Source organism: Oryctolagus cuniculus, chromosome 18 (assembly GCF_964237555.1).
Source record: "Oryctolagus cuniculus chromosome 18, mOryCun1.1, whole genome shotgun sequence".
Taxonomy (NCBI): domain Eukaryota; kingdom Metazoa; phylum Chordata; class Mammalia; order Lagomorpha; family Leporidae; genus Oryctolagus; species Oryctolagus cuniculus.
Window position 1 is genome coordinate 49,986,964 of NC_091449.1, and position 9,718 is coordinate 49,996,681.

The 9,718-nt window shown below is 56.5% G+C and overlaps 1 pseudogene; it reads left to right on the top strand.

The window, feature by feature from the left end:
- Positions 1–5,001: 5,001 nt before the first annotated feature.
- Positions 5,002–7,806, top strand: LOC138846550 (cocaine esterase-like; annotated as a pseudogene).
- The last annotated feature ends 1,912 nt before the right edge of the window (positions 7,807–9,718 follow it).

The window sequence follows — 9,718 nt, forward strand, 5'->3', positions numbered from 1 at the left end:
CCCTCTTGGTCTAACCAGGGCCTGGGGACTGTGCAGGTGCCCAGCACACTGAACTCTACCCAGACAGCAGGATCTGGGCATTGAGCCAGGGACCCAGTGCCAGCAGGAAGGCCAGGCTTCCCATCCTTGGAGTTCCAGCCCTTGTTTCAGAGCTTGGTTGCATCAATTCCAGAACCTGCAGTGAGGTGGAAAGCTAAGGGCTGAGTCTTGGTCCTTCCACATGGATGTCATTCAAAGTGCCCTCCCTCCCCAGGGGCTGCCCAAGCGTCCATGGCTGATGTCCTGTGTGACCTCCAAGGTCAGCCCTCACCACACAGCTGAGTGAGTCTCCTGGGCAAGAGGATGATGGCAATGTCCTGGGGCCATCCAGGACCCACTCATTCTGACCTCTGACAGCAGCCAGGCCCCGGGACCTCCTGCTCAGGCCTCAGCTGCCCATTGAGGGGGAGCAGCACTTCTTGGCTCCGATAATGAGAGGCTTCTGGACAGGGTGTGCTCACAGGAGGGCCCGTGCAGGGCTTCTCCTTTCTCATCTTCTAGCAGAAGGCAATGCCCTCCCACCCTGGCCGACCCTGCCCCACACTCACAGGCAGGTCAGAGCCCTCACGGGCACGTGCAGGCGAGTAGATATTGAGGTACAGGCAGTCCTCGGACATGGGGATCGACGGTGGGGTGAGGTTCAGCTGCAGAACACCTTGACCCATCATAGCCAAGTTCTGCAGACACCTGGAGCCACCCAAGGCAGCCATTGGTCTAGAGCCTGGGTCTAGTGCGCCCGACACTCCCCGGGCCTCCTCCTACAGCCTTGCTCACTCATGGGCCTCCATAAGACACTTCCCACCAGGCTCCAGGTCCTGGACTCTGGGTGAGCTGGGATTGTGGGAGCAACTCGGACTAGACTAAGTTACTGGAATTAAGACGTATTCTATGCTCTGCTCTCCAACAATATGGCGCTGGGAGAGGAGTAAACAACTTTTACACAGCTGCCTCCAGTTCGACCAATAACCTGCAGGAGCTGATCCTGCTCCTGATTGGAGGAGAGCAGCATACTCGGCGTGTGGGTAGCAGAGTTGGGATTGGTGGAAGAGGACTGTAAAGGAGGAGAGAGACACCATGCACCAGGAACATCTAAGGGGAACATCCGGATAACATCTGAGCAGCCCCCGAGAGAGCCGGCCAGCGGTGTGCCGCTCCCCCGCGGAAGTGGGGAAAGTGGCAGGGGGAGCCGCCCTTCCACAGAGGTGGAAGGATCGGCAGCCAACCTGGGAATAACCAGCAGCAAACCCGGGAAGGGCCGAGCAGACAAAAGAACAACGCAGGGTCCAGTGTCGTTCCTCCGCGAAGAGGGGGAGCGACATGGGATGGTCCAACATCAGGGAACCTCAGGTGTCTGAGAGTCTGGGGACCACTCTTGACTGACAGGGGACTCTGTGGGAAGTCGTGACTACAGGAGGGGACACTCAGTGCTGGATGCCCAGACCCAGCCACGCCGGAGCAGGCCAGCCTGCCGCACACGAGCCTGGAAGGACGGATGGCGTTTCCCCAGGAAGGGCAGTGGACGACCCTCACCTTCACTCTAGACTCAGGAACCTCCCCGTTCCCACAGTCTCCAGTCCTAAGGGCATACACGGGTCCCTGGCCAATGTCCTTGTCCTGTCGTTGGCTCAGTGACCAGGACGACCCCCTCTGGTGCCCATCTCAGGGAGCTGCAGGATCTGCTGATGGAGTCGGGGCCTCCTACAAGCATGTGGAGCCAGGTGAACCTCACTCAGACACAGCGCCCCCTGCAGGCAGAGAGCCTGTGGCCTCTCCTGGACACGGGGAGAGCGTCTCTGCTTTTCTCTCTGTACCTGGATTTAATGTGCTCTGAGTGCCACGTTCTGGCCCCAAAGCATTTCATGGTCACTGAATCCAGAAAGCCTAAGCAGACTCACTGAATAACGCACGAGGGAGCCATCACCCACAGGGAAAGCTGGTTATGGGAGCTCTGTCCCAGACAGCTGGCAGACACTTGGAGCAGCAGTAGCAAGGCCGCTGGGATGCTCCCCTCCTAACACAGAGGGCGTCTGAGGGTGACCATCGAGGGGAGAGCTCTGTCCTGGTGCTGCAGACTCTAAGTGTGTGATTGGGCAGATCTGACCCGGGTCCCTGTCGCTGCCTGCGGGATCCTCATGCATCCCTATGATGCGTCCCCATGGTCTGGGGCAGGTCCCCGTGTGTGGCTCTGAGCCCAGAGGCTGACCAGGCGTTCCAGGGGCAGTCGCTGGCCCAGCCCGTAACCTGAAGGGAACAGGTGGGGCGAGCCCCGGGGGCAGGGCTTGGGGGCCTTACAGGAGAGCAGGACTGAGAGGACAGGGCCTGGTGGGCTGCCTCCCCTGGCTCCTGGCTCCTCTCGGGGCTCCTGCCTCCCTGGCTCCTGGCTCCTCTGGGTGTCCAATCCTGTTGTGCTTCCATGAGACATGGCGTCCATGCATTGATGCAGCACTCGGGACTGACTACTGCCCTCTTCGGGGCCTGAATGGGTCCTAGGATATAGTAGAGAATGCCAGCACCTGTTCTAATGCTTCCCTAAGAGTCAAGATTTCCTGTTCAGGGAAGAAGTGGTACCCAAGCCCTCAAAACCCTTGAGGCCTCCCTGGAAATCCAGATCCATCGCAGGTTCCCCAGAGTCTGAGGCCAGTACCATGATGGGGACATCGCTGAAGGTCATGTCCGAGCAAGGTATAAGGAGGGCAGGGGGATTGAGGGTGGCGAGGAGCAGATTGGGACCCCTGGGCTCACTGCCTGCCCTCGGGTGGTCACAGGTGCCTGCAGGATGTTGAGGTAATGGATCCACGGTTTCTGAAACTGAACCTCACCATGCCTTCAATGACCGTGTCCGAGGACTGCCTGTACCTCAACATCTACTCGCCTGCACATGCCCGTGAGGGCTCTGACCTGCCTGTGAGTGTGGGGCAGGGTCGGCCGGGGTGGGAGGGCATTGTCTTCTGCTAGAAGATGAGAAAGGAGAAGCTGAGCACGGGCCCTCCTGTGAGCACACCCTGTCCAGAAGCCTCTCACTAGGGGAGCCGAGAAGTGTTGCTCCCCCACCGTGGGCAGCTGAGGCCTGGGCACGGGGCCCCAGGGACTGAGCTGTTAGAGGTCCGACTCTATTGGCCTCAAAAGGACCTGGGACACCTGCAGCATCCTCTTGCCCAGGAGGCACACTCGGGTGACCTCTGGCTACACTTGAAGGTCACCACAGCTCCCAGCCATAGGTTATCACCTGGACACCTTTGATTAACATCCATGTGGAATGACAAGGAATACAGCCTTTTCCTTCCCATCTCAAGGGGTTCTGGAAGCAATGGACCCAGGCTTTGATACCCGGGGTAGAACTCCAAGTATGAGAGCTCTGTTCTTCCTGCTAACAGGGCCCAGGTCTTGAGTCTGCTGGAGCTCTGTCTCCATGAGGAGGTGCAGAGCCAAGCACTGGTTAGTCCAGGTGGCAGCCAGGTGGGGTTTAGGCTGGGTGGAGCCTCACAGTATCAGTCTTAACTCCCTAGGTGATGGTGTGGATCCACGGTGGTTGGCTGGTTATGGGCATGGCTTCCATGTGTGATGGTTCTGCGCTGGCGGCATTTGAGGACGTGGTGGTGGTCACCATCCAGTACCGCCTGGGAGTCCTGGGCTTCTTCAGGTGAGACCGGGGCTGGGGTGGGCACTGCGGGAAGAGTGGCACCAGGACAGCCCTGTGACCCCTGTCCCTGCCACTTCTCAGCACTGGAGACCAGCACGCTGCCGGCAACTGGGGCTACCTGGACCAAGTGGCTGCGCTGCGCTGGGTCCAGCAGAATATCGCCCACTTTGGAGGCAACCCTGGCCGGGTCACCATTTTTGGAGCATCTGCGGGTGGCACAAGTGTGTCATCCCATGTGGTGTCGCCCATGTCCCGAGGACTCTTCCACGGAGCCATCATGCAGAGTGGGGTGGCCCTGCTGCCCAAGCTTATTTCCAGATCATCAGATGTGGTCTCCACAGTGAGTGGCCTACACTGCAGAAGCCCAGAGCTGCTGCCTCCCCTCTTACCTCTCAAGACCTCTGTTACTCTGTTCAACGGATGTAACAAGGACCATTAGGATGGCTGGGGAACTGCCACCAACCTGGGGATGCCTGAGGGGCCCATCAGTCAGAATCCACACAGCTTTGCCATGATGGGGGCTATGACGGTTCTGTGTCCTTAGAGCTGCTGCCCTGGACGCCATCACAGAGGAAGAATTGTCTGAGCAGTTCTGGGGGTCACTCTAGGGTAGTTGGAATAGTTTCAAAGCTACAGCGATCTGCACACAGTACCTTGAGAGATAGGGGCACTCTCCTCCCAGCTGAGGCTTTGGGCAAATCCCTCACCCTGCCAGGGCAGATGTGCCAGCCCCTGCTTGGTCCCTGTACAGATGGTGGCCAACCTGTCTGCCTGTGACCACGAGAACTCCAAGGCCTTCGTGGACTGCCTGCGGGGCAAGAGTGAAGAGGAGATGCTGGCCATCACCAAGGTCAGGCTGAATTCACCAGGGTGTGGGGAGCAGAGAGCTGTGGGCCTGGGTGCCCTTCCTGCTACCAGACCAGTTACTTCATCTCCACGCTTTGGTGTCCTTGTAGCCCTAAACGGGCAATGGAGGCCTGGTCACAAAAAGTCAAATGTGGGAACCCCGGGTGTAGGGGTGCGAATGAGCCAGGGAGGCGTGGAAGGTTCTCAGGGGGCATCCGAGTATGTCCAGGATGTGACGTTTCTCCATGGATCTATGTGCTCATTCAGATCTTCCCCATGACCCCTGGTGTGGTGGACGGAGTCTTTCTGCCCAGACACCCCGAGGAGCTGCTGGCCTCGGCTGACTTTCAACCCGTCCCTAGCATCATTGGTGTCAACAACGATGAGTATGGCTGGCTCTTTCCCATGGTGAGCCCCAGCCCGAGTTCCTGAGTGCCCAGGGAAGCTCATCCACTGGGGATCTCAGGGCTTTTTTAGCTCCAGGCTCATCCACTTCCTTCTGGAAACTCTCTGCTCCCCAATCAGGCAGTTGACTCTGGTTATAACCAGAAGGACATGGACAGCAAGGCCATCCAGGATCTATTGAAGAAAACCGTCAAGGAGATGGTGAGGCTCCTGGGGCCCTGGCAGAGGGAGAGAGAAGCTGCAGGCACCTGCCCACACAAGGACCCCGCGAGCTAAGTCTGGGCTGCATTTGTGTTTATAGATGGGGACACCACAGAGCTGGGCCGTCCCACACCCCCTGGCCCATCCCAGTACCCATCTCCACCACCCCAAGGCTGCTGCCTCTCTGCCCAGAGTCTACCTAACCTGCTTCTAGATGCTGCCTCCTGGTTTTGGGGACATGCTGATGGAAGTGTACCTGGGGGAGAGTGAGGACCCCCAGACCCTCAAGGCCCAGTTCCAGGAGATGATGGCAGATGGCCTCTTTGTGATGCCTGCGCTCCAAGTGGCCCATTTTCAGCGTGAGTTCATCTATGACTGAGGCCTGAACAGCCAGCAGGCTGCTCAGAGCTGTGGGTCCTGGGCGTGGTCTGTCCTGTCCAGGTCCCTACCTGTGTCCCTTTGGGCCCCTGGGCACCAGGCACTCAGTGTCTGTCGTCTCAGGAATTCCTCATGGTGCTTTAGGAGACAGACATCTCCACTCGACTCAGACGAGGACACTGAGGTGACCGAGCCGCAATGCCTTACCTGAGACCACTCAGCCAGAGAGTTCAAAGTCATGAATAAGCCAGGCCTTCCCACTGCCCCTGATGCAGCCTGGGCCGTGCATAGCCCACTGTCCCTATTCCAGGCAGCCACGGGTAGCCAGCTTGTCGTCCTGGGGGAAGCATGTGAGCTTCAGGTACCTGGCCTCCTGGCCACACCCGTCCTTGCCTCCAGGTCGCCACGCCCCCGTGTACTTCTATGAGTTCCAGCAGCGACCCAGGAGCACCTCAAGCCGCCCCACGTGAAGGCCGACCACAGCGATGAGTTTCTCTTTGTCTTCAGATCGTTTTTCTGGGGCAACCAAGGTGAGGCTTCCTACTTGTTCGGGTTGGGGAACGGGGTCTTCACTCTCCCTGTGGTGAGAGCGCCCTACCGTGCAGATGTGGGAATCGAGGTTCACACAGGGCACCGGTTCAGGTGTCCTATAGCTCATCGCTCAACACACCTGGCCACAATTAGAACCTGAGAGCCTTCAGACAACGACTTCTGCCTCCGCCTCCACCCGCCCTGGGGGTCCCGATGAGGGCAGATGGTGGTGTTTCACGGGCGTGTTTGTTTCCTAAATGAGTCCCCAGAGTCAGAAGAAGGAAGCTCTGGCCCAGAAGTGAGCTGTATGCAGTGAGCTGTAGGCCGCATGAGCAAAGGGAGGTGCCAAGGGGAGGGCCTGGCTCTGGGAATGGTAGGGGTGGGGCAGAGAACCAGGCCTGGGGCCCCAGGGTCACAGTGCCCCTGGGCTGGGCAGCAGAGCTGGGGGGCTGAGCAGGGACCTTGTCTTCCTTCCCTCTGCAGTGCCCCTCACTGAGGAGGAGGAGCAGCTGAGCAGGAGGGTGATGAAGTACTGGGCCAACTTTGCTCGCAACGGGTGAGACGACCCCCCCCCCAAATCCCCAGGGACCTGGGACCCTCTGCCCTCCCTCCTCTGTGGGGACCTCACCAGCATGCATCTGTTCTGTCTCACCTGATAGTCCCTCAACCCTAGCACACACACGGGCCCTGGGCATGTGTGACACATGGAGGGTAGTCATACATGATACATTATCCTCAGAGCTTCCCTGTGACAGTGACGGACAAGACAGCCCAAGTTGCCCTGTCCCCACGTGGGGCTGACGCTAGGGGGAAGTCATTGAGTCTCCTGCTTCTGGAAACCCATTTCCCACCCCTCCTGGCCTGCAAGGTGGCCTGGCAGGACCCCAGATAGGTGCTCAGCGCTGGACAGACAGGGCTCAGAGTGACCACGGTCCCCCCTTCCTGATGTCTTGTTGCAGGAACCCCAACGGCGAGGGCCTGCCACACTGGCCCGTGTTTGACCAGGACGAGCGATACCTGCAGCTGAACGTGCAGCCTGCAGTGGGCCAGGCCCTGAAGGCCCGCAGGCTCCAGCTCTGGATAAAGACCCTGCCCCAGAGGGTCCGGGAGCTAAGAGAGGCTCAGCAGGAGCAGGCAGAGCTGTAGTTCCCTGTGTCAGGGTGGCCAGGGGATCCAGAGCAGGCGGGGGCCTCCTGATGTGCCCACCCACAGCCACAAAGGAGCCATTCATTCAGCAATTCACGTGGCCAGGCACTCATCTGCCCTGTCCATTCAGTGAGCTTTGATTTACCTACCACATGAGGTCCGTTGCCAAGCCTGCCCAGAGTCCTCTCTTGTGAGACACACTCAGTACACCCCCCAAAGCTGTACTAGGCAAAGCCAGTGGAAGCCCACCCTCCTCAACACCCCACCCTCCCCCTCCCCTCCACTGCTCTCCTCCAAAGGCCTTCCCCACGTGGAGGGAGGTGCACCTACCCCTGAGTGCCGAAACCCTCCTCCTCCCAGCATGCCCTGTGACCTCACATCTGTAAGTCGTCAGCAGAGGACCCAGCCACCAGGAGACTCTGTGGCTTCGTCCCTGCAGGGGCTGCCATGAGTGATGTCCTCCAATCCCATCCATGCAGCCACAACTGAAAGGTTGAATTCCTTTCTATGGCCAAGTAATACTCCTTTGGGTATATGTAACATATTTTCTTTGTGTAGTCACCTGTCAACAGATACCCAGCAATATGGTTCCTTCCACTTGGACACAGCGACTATCTGCTTCAATAAACATGGAAGTGTAGGTGTATCTTTGCTATACTACTTCCAATTCCTTTGGATACACATGCAGCCATAGCACTTGTAGAGTGGGTAGTAGTTCTATGGTGAGGTATTTGGGACACTCCTACAGTTCTCCACGAGTCTCCTTTTTTTTTTTTTTTTAAGATTTTTATTTATTTATTTGAAAGTCAGAATTACACAGAGAGAGGGGAGGCAGAGAGAGAGAGGTCTTCCATCCAATGGTTCACTTCCCAATTGGCCACAACGGCCAGAGCTGCACCCATCCGAAGCCAGGAGCCAGGAACTTCTTGCGGGTCTACCATGTGGGTGAGGGGCCCAAGGACTTGGGCTATCTTCTACTGCTTTCCCAGGCCACAGCAGAGAGCTGGATTGGAAGAGGAGCAGCTGGGACTAGAACTGCTGCCCATGTGGGATGCCGGCACTTCAGGCCAGGGCGTTTAACCCACTGCGCCACAGCGCCGGCCCTCCACGAGTCTCCCACGAACATGCAGAAGAGCTCCCTCCCTCCAGATCCTCGCCAGCACGTGAAACTTTCTGTCTGTCTCATAATAGTTATTCTCTTATGAGGTCTCCTTGTGGCTTCATTTCACACTTTCCAGGTAATCAGAAATGCGGAGCTCTTTTGTCATATGCCTGTTGGCTTTTTTATACTGTTTTACGAGTAACATCTTTTCAGAATGTTTGTCCACTGAAACACTATTTTTTTTTTAATTTGCCAAGTATGCCACAGAAAGAGAGAGAGCAAGCTTCCACAGGCTGAGTCCCTTCCCAAATGTCTGCAGTTTGCCTGAAAGTCAAAGGTGGGAGCCAGGACTATCCAGCTGTCCCACGAGGGAAGCAAGGATCCAATACTTGAAAGTCAGTACTGCTGCCTCCAGGGTCTGTATTACTGGGAAGCTGGAGTCAGGGTTGGAGCTGGGTATCACATCCAGGCACTGCTGACGGGATGAGGCCGTCCTCACTGGCATCTCAGCTACCAGGCCGAGTGACTGCCCTGACGGCCATTTCTTGAATCAGTTGAGTTGGCTTCTTGTTGCTGAGGTTCTGGATTTGTCTATTAATGCTTTTGTTGCCTGTTCTTTTGTGGTCTTACCCAAAAAACCCTTTCCCTAACCGATATCACAAAGGGTTTCTCCATTCATTATGTTTTCTTTAGTAGTTTCATAGTTTATGGGCTTACATTACTCAGATCAATTTTTTGAGTTGATTTATATTATATATATATGTCCAGTTTCATTCTTCTGTATCCAGTTTTCTTAATTATTTATTGGAGAACCTGTCATTTTCCAATGTCCAGTTCTTCCCCCAAGATAATCTTCTCTTGGACAAAGGGTTTGCAGGATACGAAATAGGTACAATTCCTCCCGAGGTTGTGCTGTTGATGTACCCAGACAAGCTCAAACAGAGGAGTGCCTCACATTGATAGAATCTGACGGTCCTTTATTGCCTGTGGTTGAGAGCAGGCTCATGCCCTAAAAAACTCTCAACCCCGAAGCTCAAAGCTTTGGTAAAGGCAAGAACCACAAGGAGGGGAGGGGAATACATGGGTGCTAGGGCCAAGCTGACCTGAATCATACATGGGACTTCTACCAGCTACAAGCGTGACATTAGGGTCCAGGTGTTTGCACGTGAGCAATCAAGCTAGGGGATTTCTATGTTCTGCCAAGCATAATGTGGTGTACTGCTATTGTCTCAGTTATAGACCATAGTCTCACGCTGGGGGGTGCTTTTCTTTTCTTTTTTTCTCATCTGTCAATGAAATGGAGTCCCTGCTGTCAGGGTGTCACTTCATTCTGAGAGCAGGTGGCCCACTTGGCGCCAGGCAGAGAGGATTCTCCTGGGGTGCGTTCCTTACGGGGTTGGGGGGAGGCCGAGAGCCCCTATGAAGTTCCT